A 17,480-nucleotide genomic window follows, 5' to 3' on the forward strand; every position below is an offset into this window, starting at 1 on the left:
TTGTTTCTCGTTATCCCACGACCAGCCCCGAACAAAACATATCTTTGATCCTGCGCACTCATTGTCCGATGTCCAGGATCCAATCCGGATCGGGTACGTGACCGTTGTCGCGATATTCCGCGAGTACGTGTAAGATCTTAGGCGGGACCGCGGGGGTCTCAGACTAGGGAGTAGAGGGGGAATGGAAGCTTAGCTTGAGAGGAGAGGAGAAAGAATAGGACATAAACATAGAATGGATGGAACAAGAAGATAGATGGAGGCAAGATACACAAGAAGTTATATTAAGACTTTGCGAACGATTACAACCATGGCCGCCTAGGCTGCACCAAAATGACTACAAGAAAACCCTAACCGGATAAGTAAAGTAAAGAAGATGATGAAGAAGAAACCCTCGGCAAAATCCTAAACCCGAAATGTTATGAAGAAGAAGAAGAATAGTAAAACCCTAGACCAAACCCTAAAACGGAAATAGAAACCCTCGACCTAAGTGGTATACCTCTCTCACTCAAAATAGGTAACCCGTTCACAAGTGACCTCTCCCTTCCTTTTATAGCCCAAGGAGGGAGGGGCCTTACAATGTGGGATAAATTTCCCCTCTTTATTCTATACACCATTTTACATTGTAAATGTGCACATGTTGCACACCGCTGACTTGCCCATTCCATCCCGGTTTCACACCATAGCCGGAAATCTTCACGACATCCACCCCCACCACACCGCACATCCACCAGTATGTGCCAAGAGGAGAAGGGTGAGAGATTTCAGCTACGGTGATCAACCGGGTCCTCCGCCATCCCGGCACCCGACCTCCTTGTCGGCTCCTACTAACCCCGATCCGTCGAATCCATCCGACCCACCACGTCCACTGCGTGTCCCTGAACCACGGACTCCATCCGATCCACCATATCCGACGTTCGTGCCTTCCTCCTCGATCGATCCTCCCGAACGCCATTGTCGACCCGGTCTCTCTTCCTTTGTCCGTTGCATATGTCCTCCGGATGCTCTCTCGATCTCTCCAATTGCACACTAAATTCCACCCATCACATGCCGCGTATGTCCCTCTTCAATTCGATCATCTCCGTGTCCCAAACACCTCGGCATTCCCACTCTCTCTGCTCCACACTTGGCTTCCGTAGGCTCTTCCCGTGCATCGATGTTGTCCTCCGAATATGCGCTCGTTCTTTCGTCCTTACGTGACCTGATTACGCGCTCCTTGCTTATCCCTTGCTCGTCGTGGTCTCTCGCGGTAGAGCATACCTCCATCACGACATCCATGTCAGTGTACCCCTCTTCGGCGTCCTTTGCGGCTCTCATTACCGGTTCGTCTCGACTCGCGCCTTCTTGACTCGCTGGCTTGGCATGCACTCCGGAAAGCCGCGCTTCCTCTTCCCGGCACGTAGCCCTTTGTTCTCCGAGAACCTCCTCTAGATTCCAAGACACATCCTTCCGCTCACGCCATCCATCCTTCGATCCCGGCACCTCACCGCTCTGTCCTCCGTCTCGTACTTGCCTCTCAAAGGCTCGATTAGACCGTTATCACCGGTCACTCGTTGCCGCTCTTCCAGGTGTGTTGAGTGGCAAGCTCAACTGGAGCCGAATTGGCTGAATAAGCCTAAGCCGGCAAGCGAGACGGATTGGTAAGCTATGAGCAACCGCACCGGCAAGCAACAGAGCCGGTGAGCTAGGGAGCCGGTTAGCTGGATCCAATCAGTAATCAGAAGCCTAGTATTAGTGTAGACTACTAGGCAATAATAGTCTCGTAGTAAGTGTCAGATGCTCGTGTGAGCATTGAAGTACGCGGTACTTCTGTCAGTCCCATGAGGACTTGTATAAATAATGCTACTAAGCATAGTTGTATACACGGAGTGTTTTTATCGTTTTTGAATATAGCCTTGACGTTCTGCTCTCTCTCTCTGTCTCTCCCGTGTACTCTGTGTATTCCCTACCTTCTCTATTTTCTAACGCTTCCGCAAGTAATCGTTCACATGGTATCAGAGCGCGAGGGTTGAGAACCTCTGCAGCCGACAAACGCTGGAAAGCAAACCCTAACAGGTCATAAAATAGCAGACAAAGAAGTGATGGATAGAGGGATGGCTAGCTCCCTTCCTGTGGAGAAACTCAACAGATCCAACTATGCATCTTGGTCGTATAAGATGGACCAGTACCTGCTTGGGCATGGCTACTGGAGTTTCGTCGAAGGAGCCAACGAAACAGCACCTAATGCGACACATAAGGACTTCCTAGTGTGGGAACAATCAGCAAGCAGAGTGATGTACTGCTTCGCGTCCAGTGTCGGAGACTAGCTGCTGAGCCACATCCAAGACGCCAAGACGTCGAAGGAGGCTTGGGGGAACCTGAAGAAGGTTTTCGCCGCGAGCACTACAGCCCGGAAGCTGCAACTCCGACAGGAGTTGAGCAATGTCCGACAGAAGGACATGTCGCTGGCGGATTACACGGCCCGGATCTCTTTATTACATGGCCCAGATCAAAGAGATCTATGACTCACTTGCCTCTATCAACGTTACCGTAGAGGAAGACGAGATGGTACAGGTCTGTCTTGGGGCCCTGGAATCTAAGTTCAGGGCATTCCAAATGGCGGTGTGTACAAGGGAGAATACGCCGTCATTTTTCGACTTACAGTCGATGCTCCTTGTAAAGGAGAACCACGCTGGTGCGTCAACTAGCGCACCCACTGACAGCCGGATGTTGTACACGGAGGCGGAACGGTCCCATGGGCGTGGTGGACGAGGCGGGTCGGCACGCAATGGAGGCGGCCGGCAAGACCAGGAACAAAGGCACAAAGAACATGCCGACAACAGTTCCGGACCCTCCGGGAGCAGGGGGAGTCATGGCAGCACCGGAAGACGGCAAGAGAAGACTGCAACGGAATGTTGGTACTGGTACAAGAGAATACTACAACAGAATGCTGGTACATGTGGTACTGCGTCGAACCACATGACGAGCCACAAAGAGTGGTTCTCCTTTTTGGAAAAAACCGGATCAACCAGGAGTAGTCGAAACCGGATACGAAACTCCTCACCCAATCGTGCACGTCGTAGAAGTCCCTTTGAGCCACGTCGGACAGAAAGGGAAGCTGATGAACGTATTACACGTTCCGACAATCACGAAGAACCTGGTGTCGGTCGGACAGATCGTCGACCAGGGGATGCAGGTGCGGTTTACGCACCTCGGGTGCTTCATCGAGGAAGAGGGCCAGATTATTGCACAAGGGCGCAGAGACGGGAGGATGTATATCCTCGACACCAATGACATCGGCACCGCTCTGTTCGCAAAAGGATAGAAGGTCGAATCGGACATCGACCTGTGGCACAAGCGGATAGGCCACGTCAATTACCGGAGGCTTCAAGACCTGCAAACGAAACAAGTTGTTTTCGGTTTGCCGAAGTTTAGCGGCCGGAAGGCCCAACTATGTGAAGCCTGCCAACTCAGGAAGCAACACTGGCTTCCATTCCCCACTGAACGTAACTGGAGTCGTAACAAGCTCGACCTTATCCATTCGAATGTGTGGGGACCGGCACAGAATGTTAGTCTTGGCGAGAGTCGATATTTCGTCTCCTTCATCGACGACTATACGCGGCACACATGGATCTACCTCATTGAGCGGAAGAGTGAAGTCTTCGAGTGTTTCCGGATCTACCACATGGTGGAATGAGAAGGGGACGAAGAAGATGCCAGAATTCGGAACCGGCAACAATGAGTCGAATCGGTGTGCATCCGACTCCGCCAAGGAGAAAGGTGGATCTTCGGCGACGAAGACCGAACAGGCCAAAAAAGGCTAAACCGGGTAACGGTGAGTTACGCCGGTCCACCCGCCAGAAGGATCCCATCACGCGGTACAGGTACAATGAGTACATGGCGCATCACTATGCGTACATGACTAAGGTGGCGGAAGTGCGTGAGCCGGAGAGCTACGCAGAAGGGGCCAAGGACGCAAATTGGCGTGCCGCTATGGAAGAAGAAATGCGGGCACTTGATGTCAACAAGACATGGAACCTGGTTGACCCTCCTCATCACTGTAAACCGATCGGATGCAAGTGGATATACAAGGTAAAGTACAACGCTGACAGTTTTGTTAACCGGTATAAAGCCCGGTTAGTGGCGAAAGGATACGCGCAAACCCACGGAATCAACTACGACGAGACCTTCGCTCCGGTAGCGAAGATGACGACAGTTCGTGTGGTCCTGGCGGTTGCTGCAGCAAGGGGGTGGCATCTTCACCAGATGGATGTGAAGAATGCATTTCTTCAAGGTGATCTTGAAGAAGAAGTCTTTATGACTCAGCCCCCTGGCTTTCAATCGGAGATGAACAAGTCGGCGGTATGCCGGTTGAAGAAGTCGTTGTATGGCCTGAAGCAAGCCCCTCGAGCTTGGAATGCGAAGATCACGCACCGGTTGCGTAAGATGGGGTTTGTGGCCTCCAAATCGGACTCTTCGTTGTTCATCCGGCAAGGCTCAGCCGGTCCGGTATGTATACTGCTGTATGTTGATCATCTAGTCATCACCAGACCAGGTGTTCCAGAAATCAACCGCGTCAAGTTCCTGTTGTCGAACGCATTTGAGATGAAGGACCTGGGCGACCTTCATTATTTTCTTGGGATCGAGGTGATCCGAACCCCCGACGGCATATTACTCTCACAACGACATCACATCTTGAATATGTTGTACAAGTTCGGCATGACAAACTGCCGACCTGTCTCCACACCCTTGGACCAGAAACAGAAGCTCCATCCCAACTCCGGACCGGCCTGCAACGAGAAACGGTTCCGACAAATTGTCGGAAGCCTTATTTACCTAACTATCACACACCCTGACATCAACTATCCGGTCGGAATGTTAAGTCAGTTCATGCAGAAGCCGACCGTGGAGCACCTTAAGTGCGTGCAGCGGATATTGCGATATGTACGCGGCACGAACGACCGGGGACTGTTATACCGGCGTTATATAACCGAAGAGCTCGTCAGTTACAAGGATGCCGAATGGGTTGGCGATGCATCACATCGCCGATCAACCTCTGGTTACATGTTTTCCCTAGGTAGCACGGCTGTTGCGTGGAGCAGCAAAAAGCAGCCAACAGTTGCTCTGTCGAGCACTGAGCCTGAGTATCGGGGCGCTACCATTGCCACCTGTGAAGCCATTTGGCTTCGGCGACTACTACAAGACTTACGGATCGAGGTACCAACCCCGATTATTGTCTACTGCGACAACATAAGCAGCATGCAAGTCGCCAAGAACCCTGTGTTCCATGCTCGCACGAAGCACATAGAAGTGCATTATCAGTTTGTGCATGAGCGGGTCCTGATCGGTGAGGTTGAACTACGGTATGTTCCCACGAATGCGCAAGTTTCCGACATCTTCACCAAGCCGCTCAGATCGAACAAATTGCAGCACTTTACCGACATGCTTGGTGTTCAGCATCTCGACGTGCCACACTTGAGGGGGAGAACGGGCAGAGACACCGGAACGGGCAAAGGCAAAGAGACTGCCGATTGCGCCGATGAGGGAAGAACAGAAGGCGGCAGAGTCAAGAAGGACAGAGCCGACCGAAGGAAGAAGGCCAAGACCCGGACAGGGTCCGATGTGGTAATGGGCTTGGAACCAAAAGACGAATCGGGAGCAACCGATTCGGACAAGAGCTGGAACGAATTGGAAACAGTCGATTCGGTTCAACAGACAGATTCGGAAGAACCGGATCAATTCAAGGCCAAGCAGACACGGATGCACCGGATCGATAAGCGTCGAAGTCATAGCAGCGAAGGAGCTGAGAGGGGCCTATTGAGCATACATACCGACCGAGAAGGTCGAGGCACGCAGAACAAGAAGGATCGCGGCAAACAAAACCGGACCGGACGAGGAGCGCGAGCAAGGCGAAGCGACGCCAGGAGAAGTCGGTTGGAAGAACCGGCTGCCACAAAGATTGTCACTAAGATCCAACCTCAAGTTGAGCTTGAGGGGGAGTGTTGAGCGGCAAGCTCAACTAGAGCCAGATCGGCTGAATAAGCCTGAGCCGGCAAGCGAGACTAATCGGTAAGTTGTGAGCAACCGAGCCGGCAAGCAACAGAGCCGGTGAGCTAGGGAGCCGGTTAGCCGGATCCAATCAGTAACCGGAAGCCTAGTATTAGTGTAGACTACTAGGCAATAATAGTCTCGTAGTAAGTGTCAAATGCTCGTGTGAGCATTGAAGTATGCGGTACTTCTGTCAATCCCACGAGGACTTGTATAAATAATGCTACTAAGCATAGTTGTATACACAGAGTGTTTTTATCGTTTTTGAATATAGCATTGACGTTCTGCTCTCTCTTTGTCTCTCTCGTGTACTCTGTCTGTGTATTCCCTACCTTCTCTATTTTCTAATGCTTCCACAAGTAATCATTCACAGGGTGCATGCTCGTTCTTTGGCCCTCCGTCGACCGTAATGCATGCTCTGTATCGCGCCGTAGTGCATGCTTTGTGTTACTCGCTTGTCCCGCCGTAGTCCCGACCTCCACATCGGCCTCTTCTCCCTTTGTTGTTGTAGCCCCTTTCGACTCCGGCTTATCTTCTTGGTCCTGCTCGTCCGTCATTCCGTATGGGATACCCGTTCTGGTAACCTCGTCCTCTCTGGCCTTACGTCGATCTGCAACCACCGAAGTCTCTAGAATAGGTGTGGAGGGTTCCTCTTGTTTCTGGTCTTCCACCGGACTGTAGTCATTGCGTCCGCTTGGCCTCCTTCTCATGCTCACCAGCTCCCACCGCGTGTCATGGCTCATGTACCTCAACCTCCAATCATGCCGGCATAGCCCTTGCCCGGATCGGTCTCAGCCGATCGAGTTCTTGTTCTGTCGGCTCTCTGCCATGATCGTAACAGGCCGGTACGGGTTCGACCAAATAATCCTGGCCTTGCCGGCTCTTCTTCGGTTCCGGCCCGGTTGACAAACCCCGCTCCAATCTTCTTCTGCGTCATCTTCCGGTCGTATCGGATTACCGACCGGTTCGTCTTTTGGCCAGGTCAGTTCCCGACTCTCTCCTCTTTGCCACTCCCGGCCTCCCTTTCGGTCCTTCTGCACGTGCCCACTCCGGGCCTCGCATCCTCACGGCCACCGCCCATCTCACCGATCTTATGTTGGTACGCAACCGCCGAAGTCTCCGGCCCTGGTGTCGAGGGATCTTCCTCATTCTCATTTCAGTCACCCGCCTTGCCGCTGCCACCGTAGGTCTCACACTGACTCTCAGGCCGGCCGCCGGAGTCTCTAGAACCGGTGTGGGTAAGGTCCCGACACCGCCGCTCGTCTCCTCTTCGCTTGATGTTTCGGGCCACCATGTCCCAAATCCTCCATCCACTCTCGAAGTGGCACTCCCCGCTTCGTAGTCATCGGCCTCATCCATGGTCGTCCCTTCACCGCAAGACGAGAGGGTCGCTTGCTCCGCACCCTCTCCCGTGTCGGCGCCGCACGCTCTTCCGGCCTCCGCCTAGGCCCCGACATCCGCGATAGACCCTTTTTCGGCTTTGAACTTCGCCTTCACGCTCTCGTACACCTCCCATACCAATTCCCCTTGGTCGTACTCATCCGATACATCATGCATCGAGCTCTCCTCCGGCGGTAGTGTGTTGTCACTCACCGTCCTCTTTTCTCCGCCGCTCGTGGGCCATGTTGTGGCTGACCGCTTCTCATCATGTTGCCGGCATACCCACTCTAGTGTCGCGTACCCGTACGCCTCCAATAAAGCTCCCTCAAAGGCCTCCCACGAATCGTGAGCTTCTCGAAGCTCCTTGACCTCTCTGTGCAGCCGCCACTCGACAAAAATAATCTAGCCTTATTGCTTCGTCCACGCCCCTCTTCATCATCTCAGCATTGTACGCTTCTAAGAATCTTGGGACATCGTCCCCGTTCAACCGGCCGACTTAGTCAACCACCCTCTCGACGGCTTGTTGAGTCGCATCTTGCCTAGCCTTCTTCCGTTTGGCATCCATCACAATCTTTTCCATCATCTCCGCAAAGTCGAAGTCTTTGTCTTCCATCTCCGTCCTCCCTTGCCGCCTTTTCACGTCGGGTTCACCAACTTGATGTCGCGGTATTCCGCGAGTACGTGTAAGATCATAGGCGGGACTGCGGGGGTCTCGGACTAGGGAGTAGAGGGGGAATGGAATCTTAGCTTGAGAGGAGAGGAGAAAGAATAGGACATAAACATAGAATGGATGGAACAATAGATGGAGGTAAGATACACAAGTTATATTAAGACTCTGCGAACGATTACAACCATGGCCGCTTAGGCTGCACCAAAACGACTACAAGAAAACCCTAACCGTATAAGTAAAGTAAAGAAGATGATGAAGAAGAAACCCTTAGCGAAACCCTAAACCCGAAATGGTATGAAGAAGAAGAAGAATAGTAAAACCCTAGACCAAACCCTAAAACTGAAATAGAAACCCTCGACCTAAGTGGTATACCTCTCTCACTCAAAATAGGCAACCCCTTCACAAGTGACCCCTCCCTTCCTTTTATAGCCCAAGGAGGGAGGGGCCTTACAATGTGGGATAAATTTCCCCTCTTTATTCTATACACCATTTTACATTGTAAATGTGCACATGTTGCACACCACCGACTTGCTCATTCCATCCCGGTTTCACACCGTAGCCGGAAATCTTCACAAAACCGTTGTCGCATCATTCCGCAAGTATGTGTAGGATCTTAGGCGGGATCGTGAGGGTCTTGGACTAGGGAGACGGATGGTGGAGTTCTTAAGCTTTGTGGGCTTCGGTCCGGAATCGGCTTCCGGCCCCAACGAATGTAGGGTTTCACAAAAAGACAGTTCATCGTGAATATGGACCTGACTCAAATATGTTACAAGGAAGATAGATATACACTAACATGAATATATATTACAAGATTTTACAGCAAGACAGTTACATGTCCTAATCCGATGGCTATTAAGAACAATCGGCTAATACATCAAGATAAGAATGGGGGACCGGTGAAGGCGAGTCAAGTGGGCTGCCAGGACCGCAACGTCCATCGTTGGTCATGCCCCAAAGACGATGGAGTGTTCCCGTGCCACTTCGCCCTCCCTTCTTGAATCGGCCGCCATGCGAAACATTCTCCATTCAGGAGAGGAAACCGAACCTCCAAGTGCCGCCGTTGAAGTGCCGCTACTGGAATGCCGAAGAGCCGTTGTTGTAGAAACCCCAAACCAAAACACTAACTCGACCGAGAAGAAGGTTAACCCAAAACCCCAAGCTTATGAAACCTAGATCACATAAAGAAACCTGAAAACCCTAACTGCCCCCATAATCTCTCACAAGATGAAGAATGAGACGAAGTACTAAACCTCCACTCAAGAAGAAGGAATCAAACCCATAAGACAAAGAAGAAGAAAACCCTAAATGAAACCCTAAACGAAATAGGGAGGAATACCAAAGTAGAAACCCTTAGAAAATAAGAATAAGAGAAAACTACCTAGCCCAAATCTAACGGTATACCCTCCTAACTCAAAATGGGAAACCCCTCTACAAGGGACCCTCCCTTCCTTTTATAGAACAAGGAGAGGGATGCATTACAATATTGGATAAATCCCGATTTACATGGGATTGTCTATCCCGACTTAACTCCTACTCTGCGCCATAAAGGCACCCCTATTATTCACAAGTTTTTACAAGGGTAAGAGCACATGATACACTCCGCCGATTCCTCCCTTTGCCGGCCACAACACCTGCACCTGGCTCACCGGCCCCAAGAAAGATTTCTTCACAACAACCGACCAACTGCAGGAAATCTAGCTACCACCATTGAACATCCGCCGTCTTCGCCATCATCTCTGCCACCACCTGCCCCCCGACGAACCCCCCTACTCAATTCTACTCGCCCCCGACGCCCGACGCTCCCCTCCCACAGTGGACCCGGGAGTGTGCACTCATTAGGTTTCGGGGGATGTTAAGCGTTGGAATAACAACACAACCAATCACGAATAAGAATGCATCAACAAGGACGTAGTACGAAGAGGAAACGGCAAGAGGAAAGGAAAGCAAAGAGACGGTCAAATGTGAAAGGCCCATACCCTAAACGTGAAAGCTATATAAACCACATAGTAGTGGCTTTGTGGGGGTTCTCCCATTTGTAAAGATCTCCTATTTATTAGAGCTAGAGCTTCCTTTCCTCCTTGTAACCTTTGAGCTTAAGAGAGATTAGTGAAGTGTTGAGTTAGAGAACACTAATCTCTCTCCTTGTTGGTGCTAGACCTCTTAGCAAAGAGGGTTAATAATAGACATACTCTTCCTTCTTATTGTCTACATCTATTAATCTATTGTCTATGAGAGAGAGTGCGAGAGAGTGCGAGAGATATTGTGCTTAATCATGTACTAACTGTTGAGTGAGTGTGAGGCTCGGAGGTATCCGACAACCATCTCCGCCCGATTCACCATCAAGAGGGTATACGCCGGTCCAAATCCCGCCATGATATCGAGGAGCTTACTCCATCGATACATAGATTCTTAACATCTATTTGGCGCCGCTGTCGGGGATACGACCGACGCTTGAAGCCTATTTTCGAGTAGTCAAAAATTCGGAGGCAAACGACTCAACGAAGGAAGAAATCGCAAGAGAACCACCATTTTCTGTTTTTTTCATCATTTCATAGTTTAATTAAGTCCATTTTCTGTTTTTTCTCATCATTTCATAGTTTAATTAAGTCCATTTTCTATTTTTTCTCATTATTCCATAGGTTAATTAAGTCGATTTTTTGTTCATTCGCTCGGTTAACATTAAACATTGTGGCGATTAGGCCGTTACGGGGCAAGCATAATCACCGCGAGTCTCACGGCTTACGATCACTCCACGGGTCACAAAACGACCGTTGGCGCCAAAAAGTTTGAATTTCCCACGCAAAGTTCGTCGAAAGAACAACCTTCGACGAAGATTCATCCTTGGACCAATATTCATCCTTGGACTAAGATTCATCCTTCGACGAAGATTCATCCTTGGACTAATATTCATCCTTCGACGTAGATTCATCCTTCGACGTAGATTCAACCTTCGATGAAGATTCATCCTTGGACTAATATTCATCCTTCGACAAAGATTCAGCCTTCGACGAATATACAACCTTCGACGAATCTTCATCCTTCGACGAAGATTCAACCTTCGACAAATATTCATCCTTCGACAAACCTATAAAAGCTTGACCAGAAAACATGGCGAGATCCTCATGGACAGAGATGTTCAAAACTCGACCCGCACGCCTAGAGGAGTCCACGCAAACCAACCAAACCCACGATGCCGCCCCACCTAACCCGACTCAGTACCACGGAGGGTGGCTAACTCCGGGGATACTACCAAACATGAACCTCCCATTGAGCCCAGGAACTAAAGCACTTCTCAACACACCCCCACTACAGGAGAGCCGAATGGCAGACCCACTCAATGTAGAACAACATATACGAGATGCAGCGCAAGAGTTACGGGCGATAGAACACGAAATCAATCTATGGACGGTACATCTTTCGAAAGGAGGACAACTGGAAAGCACCACTCAAGATATCAAAGCCGCTTTGGCAAAAAGGAAGGATAGATTCGCACGAGTGCAACAAAAACTTCACCTCCTAGAAACATTGTCGCACATGCACCGCCGAAGTCAGAGCCCGTACCGCATTCGAGCACAACGGGTGATAGCCCGAACGAAACCCGTGCACAACGACACCCGACACCACCACGCATGGGCACAATCCCTACATCTAACCAAGCTACCCCTACAGCTCCAAACGCCGAACTCGCACTAGCGCTACAATCCATCCAAACTCTCGTAGCATTGATGGAAAAAGAGCGAGCACCCATAGACCATCCGAGAAACCTCACAAATGACAGTGGGAAGAGTGCTTCCATTTCTAAACTAGTACCCCGTTTCCTCGGTTTCGGCAATGCCTATGACCATGTCGAGAGGTTCAAACAGATTTGTTGCGCTTATGAACCCCTCACAGAGATCACCAAGGTAGCTGCGTTTGAACTTACATTTGATGACCAAGCCGGAATCTGGTTTCGAACCTTGAATGAAGACATCGCTGCCGATTTCGAGTATGTCATCGAGGATTTCTTGATAAACTTCGCTCGCAAAGGGAATAAATGGAACCCGATTGACCAACTTTTCGCCCTCAAGCAAGAAGCGAACGAAATGGTCAGGGACTACATATGTCGCACGAAAAGCCTACATCATCGTTGTAGTCCGAACGACAAGATGTCGGATGACAAGTTGATGACTCGTTTCATTAATGGGTTGTTCGATCCGACACTCCAAAATTTCCTAATTGCCAAGATGTGTCGATCATTTGCTGAAGCCTACACAGTAGTGATGACCTTTGAAGATTCGATGAGTGGGTTACAAATACCCACTCACGCACCCACGAACAACCACGAGAAATCCTCTGACTCCACCCCTGCTCTACCCACACCACCGCGAACACCCCGTATAGAAAGACCCCAAGCATACACCCAACTAGAAAATGTAAGGTGCACGGTATGTCACGGACACCACACGTGACATGAGTGTCCCCTCCTTCATCAATGACGACCACAATACTGTAAATGGTGCAAAGCTTTCGTGATGCATACGCAAGAGAATTGTTGGCAAGCCCCCACTGGAAGGTACGGCCAAACGCCAATCGTGGAACACCCACGCTCACCTCCACCACTTAGCCGCCCACCACTACCAGCGATACTCCCTCAACAACCCCCACTACCGCGCATCGGTGCCCACCTCGTTGAACTAGAGTATACCACAGATAACCAAACCTAGGTCGGGGCGAGCACCCCCAAATATGAAGACTCGTACCGGGAGTATGGCATTGAAGAAGAGGTCTTGTCCCATTTCGTGGATTTTGAAGGCGACCAAATACCAGTGTACGTCCTGAGAGGGGAACAACGTGGACCCCCTATGGGATACTGCAACAACAATGGTCTAAGGAGGTCAAAATTGAAATGCTTCAACTGCCAAGGCCCACATATGGTTAGCGAGTGCCCAACCAAACATGAATACTAAAACCAGATGGCCCAACGACCATGACACCTCCCACTCGACACGCCCCCGCAACCACTAACGCAAGGGCCCACCCAACAGTCACAAGACCTCATCGAATGGTTCCAAAGAGAAGCATCATGCCCAGGGTGTGGTAAAGAACACCTAGTACTTGATTGCCCAGAAAAGAAGGAAAGGGTCGGCACAAATCTGTTGTCCATTGTACCATCCACGATCAGTGCCAATGTCATCAGACGAGCCCAACGAGTAGCGAACAATTTAAAATACCAAGATCAAGGTCTCCCCGCGACCGCACGTAAGAGACGCAAATCTAGAAAGAATAATTCCACGCAGACCTCAAAACAAGATCAAGAACTGGAGGGAGACACAGAAACATTACCTGTCAATCCGAATCAAGAACTGTCGGCGCACCTAGCGGCATACCCAAACCCAGTAGCTGAGAAACAAAAAGTAGAAGAATACATCAAACTTATACACCACGAACAGTTTGAAAAATCACTTAGCCTCCCCAACTTAAACTTTGACCAACTAGAAGAATGGGTAAACCCCTCACCTCCCCCCGTCGTCACACCAACTGACACCCCCACTTGCCATCCTACCCCGATCAAATAGGTCAACACAGCCCTACTCCAGCAAATCTTAAATTTAAGATTGCGACTCACATTACGCGAAGTGCAGAGCTACACTGGCACCTTCACCACCGACAACCCCCCACTATGACCTCTACTCGCTAAGGAAATAGAGTTCACGCTCGAAGAACTACTCAAACTCGACATTCAACCGTGGCACGACGTCCTCCGACGCCTCAATGGTGGCCTATCAACGGGATATGGTGAAGGGATACACACCCACACTCCTCACACATCCACAGTCCTCAAACAACCTGAAGGACCGCCAATCGACGTCCACGAAGCTCACTTCGAGAGCGACGACATTAGTTTCACTCTACCAGTATGTGTCAATGGTAAGACGTGTCACGCCATCATTGACACCGGAGCAGGGGTAAGTATCGTCAGTTACGAATGTTGGTGTAAGTGGGGGAGCCAAAGAATGCTTCCTTCCGATGTCAAACTATGAATGGCAGATGGGTCCATCCAAAGACTGGAAGGCATGATTCCTGCGCATCACTTCACTATCCACGGAGTGGAGTTCAATCTCACCTTCGTCGTCACAAGATCGTCCAACCATGTAGCCTACGAGTGCTTACTAGGAAGACCATTCCTACATATAAGCCGCTTGGTAATGGATTTTGGGAACAATATAATCTATATGCGTAAGGACAACAAAACCTTCCGCATCAAAGCATACACACAAAAAGTGCATGAACAAGAAGGCAGCCCTCTCGTAGACGATTGGTCAGAAACCATTGAGTTCGAGACCAACCTCCTAGCATGCAACCCCCCAAAGACAGTTCAACTCTTGACCAGAGGCCAACACTTTCCTCAAAGCCTCACCACTTCCAAAGAGGAGAACGCACGTGAGAGAGACGACCAATCTGTCGCTTCCGAGACGTCAGAGATGAATTGGGTGCACGCTCTCGCCACAACCGACACAATGTACCCTATAGGTACAAAGTGTTGTGAAGAGGACGGAGAAACAATCTCGTGCTTCAACGTCACCACCCTGGGACCCCGGCGAAAAGAGGTAGATGTAAAGGATGAAGAACTGGTACAACGAGTCACACGTCCGGGTGATGTCACGACCACTAAGAAGGCTATGACGGAAGCGGACTAACCAGAGCATTTCAAACTCTATGAACAAGGGAGTAGGGCAGTGGCTTGTAAGAGACCACAACGCAACCCCCAAGGCCTAGGAGAAGTCTATGATGGACCGGCAAGGGTGAAAGAAATCAACCTCGGGAAAGGGACAGACTCCAAACTAGTGTTCATAGCCATAGATCTCTAGCCCGACGAGGAGGCGTCCTTGATCACCCTCCTCACGGAATTTAGCGACGTGTTTGCATGGTCGTACGTCGACATGAAGGGAGTCCCAGGTGAGGTTGTCACCCATGGTATCCCCATGCGAGCCGACGCCCGCCCAATCCGGCAAAGGCCACGTCCAATGAACCCAAACTACGCCCAACTCGTGAAAGCCGAAATCAACAAAATGTTGGTTGCAGGCATTATCTACCCAATCAAACGAACTACTTGGGTCTCCCTGATTGTAGTCGTCCCAAAGAAAAACGGCCAGATCCGCATATGTGTAGACTACCGCCAAGTTAACGAACCCACTATCAAGGACAATTACACGGTACCCTACATCGAACATCTACTCGAAAGAACCGCAGGAGCAGAAGCGTATAGCTTCATCGACGGGTTCTTCGGGTACAACCAAATCTCAGTGGTCCCTGAGGATCAACACAAGACAGCATTCGTGATGGAATTTGGTACGTTCGCATACAAACAGATGCCTTTCGGACTCATGAGTGCCTTGAGCACCTACCAAAGAGCGGCGGACCATATCTTTGCCGCAAGGTTACGACAAGGGGTGGAGTCTTATGTTGACGACTTATGTTGCAATTCGAAATGGCATGACCACTTGGGGCTACTCTGTTTGACATTCGAAAAATACAGAACCTATCAACTCTCTCTCAACCCGCTCAAGTGTTAGTTTTGGGTCAAGCACGGAATAATATTAAGACACGTCGTGTTCCGCTACGAGATCTCGACCGATGAGGCAAAAGTAAAACTCATCCTCGACATGCCACCCCCCACGAACGAGAAACAACTACAAGGGTTCATGGGATACGCGGGTTACTATAGACGCTTCATTAAGATGTTCGCGGACAAGGCTAGACCACTCTACTCCCTATTAAAGCAGTTCGTGTGGACAAAAGAATGCACACACTCCTTCAAGCTCTTGAAAGAGTGCCTAACTAAGGCCCCCATCCTCCGGCTTCGCGATAGAACAAAAGAATTCCACGTTCACACCGATGCTTCCGCCTTCGCGATTGGTGCAGTGCTAGCTCAACCCGGTGAAGGGGCACTCGACCTACCGGTCACCTTCGCTAGTCGCCAACTAAATGCCGCGGAACGAAATTACTCCACGACGGAATGGGAGGCTTTGGCCATGGTTTACAGCGTAAAGAAATTCCACCACTACCTGTTGGCTTCCCGGTTCTCGTTTTTTGTAGATCATCAGGCCCTACTCTACTTAATAAACAAAACTCACGCCACCAGACGCATCTCACAATGGATCGTAACGTTACTCGAGTTCGACTTCAAGGTAGTAGTGAGAAAAGGGAAAGACCACGTACTCGTCGATCATTTCTCCCGGATTCCCAACGGAGAAGAAGCCACTAGGGCCGACGATGAAACACTAGATGCAACATTATTCGCGATCGACACCGTACCAGCATGGGCATCAGACATAGTTCGCGTCCTTACTGAAGGAGCGTCCTTTCTAAAACAACTACCACAGACACACGCGCGTGCCTTGCTAAAGAAATGTGGCCCCTTCACGATGCTCCGAGGCAATTTGTATCGCCGGGGTAACAATGATCTACTTCGGAGGTGTATAACAGACCATGACATTGTCACCACCCTCGAACAAGCTCATTGCTGAGCAGAAGTGGTCATTTCAATCACGAGACCACTGCGCGCAAGATCCTCCAGTCCGGCCTATGGTGGCCAACACTCTTCAAAGACGCATACGCGTACGTACGTCGCTGTGACGAGTACCAACGTTTCAAACACCCGCTAAAAGAGGATTTTAATACGTTAAACTCGGTGGTGGCATGGCAACCATTCGAGAAATGGGGTATCGACTTTATCGGCCCAATAAGCCCAGCTTCCAACCTCAACCGATACATAATAACCACCACCGACTACGCCACCAAGTGGGTCGAAGCTAAAGCTTGCGTTAACGCCGACATGCGTAGTACTGCCAAATTCCTATATGAAAATGTCATCGTATGGTTTGGATGTCTGCTTGAAATCATTAGCGACCAAGGCTCGCATTTCCTGAACGAGGTGATAGCACATTTACTAGGCGAGTTTATGGTGACACACCGCAAAAGTTCTCCTTATTACCCTCGATGCAACAGACAAGCGGAAAGCACGAATAAGGTGCTATGTGCAGTGCTCACAAAGATAGTCGCCGCCTCACGATCTTATTGGAGCACCAAACTCCAAGCAGCATTATGGGCTTTCCGTACTTCCTACAAAGTCGCAACTCGCCACACACAATTCAAACTAGTGTACGGGCAAGAAGCAGTATTACCCATCGAGTTCCTTGTCCCTAGCCTCAGGATCACCGTACAAGAACGATGGGACGGGGACCCCATCCCGTCACACCTAGAGAACCTAGAACGACTGACAGAAACTCGCCTTCTCGCATTCCAGGCACTCTTGGTAGAGAAAGCCAATAGAAAGGTGTGGCACGACAATAAAGTCAAGAACAAAGACCTCGTTGAAGGCGACATGGCCCTCAGATTCTCCTCTCAACGACACAAGAAGAAGTTG

Source organism: Azolla caroliniana, unplaced genomic scaffold (assembly GCF_043228905.1).
Source record: "Azolla caroliniana isolate FFs.n. ecotype wild unplaced genomic scaffold, voAzoCaro1.0.p SCAF_13, whole genome shotgun sequence".
Taxonomy (NCBI): domain Eukaryota; kingdom Viridiplantae; phylum Streptophyta; class Polypodiopsida; order Salviniales; family Salviniaceae; genus Azolla; species Azolla caroliniana.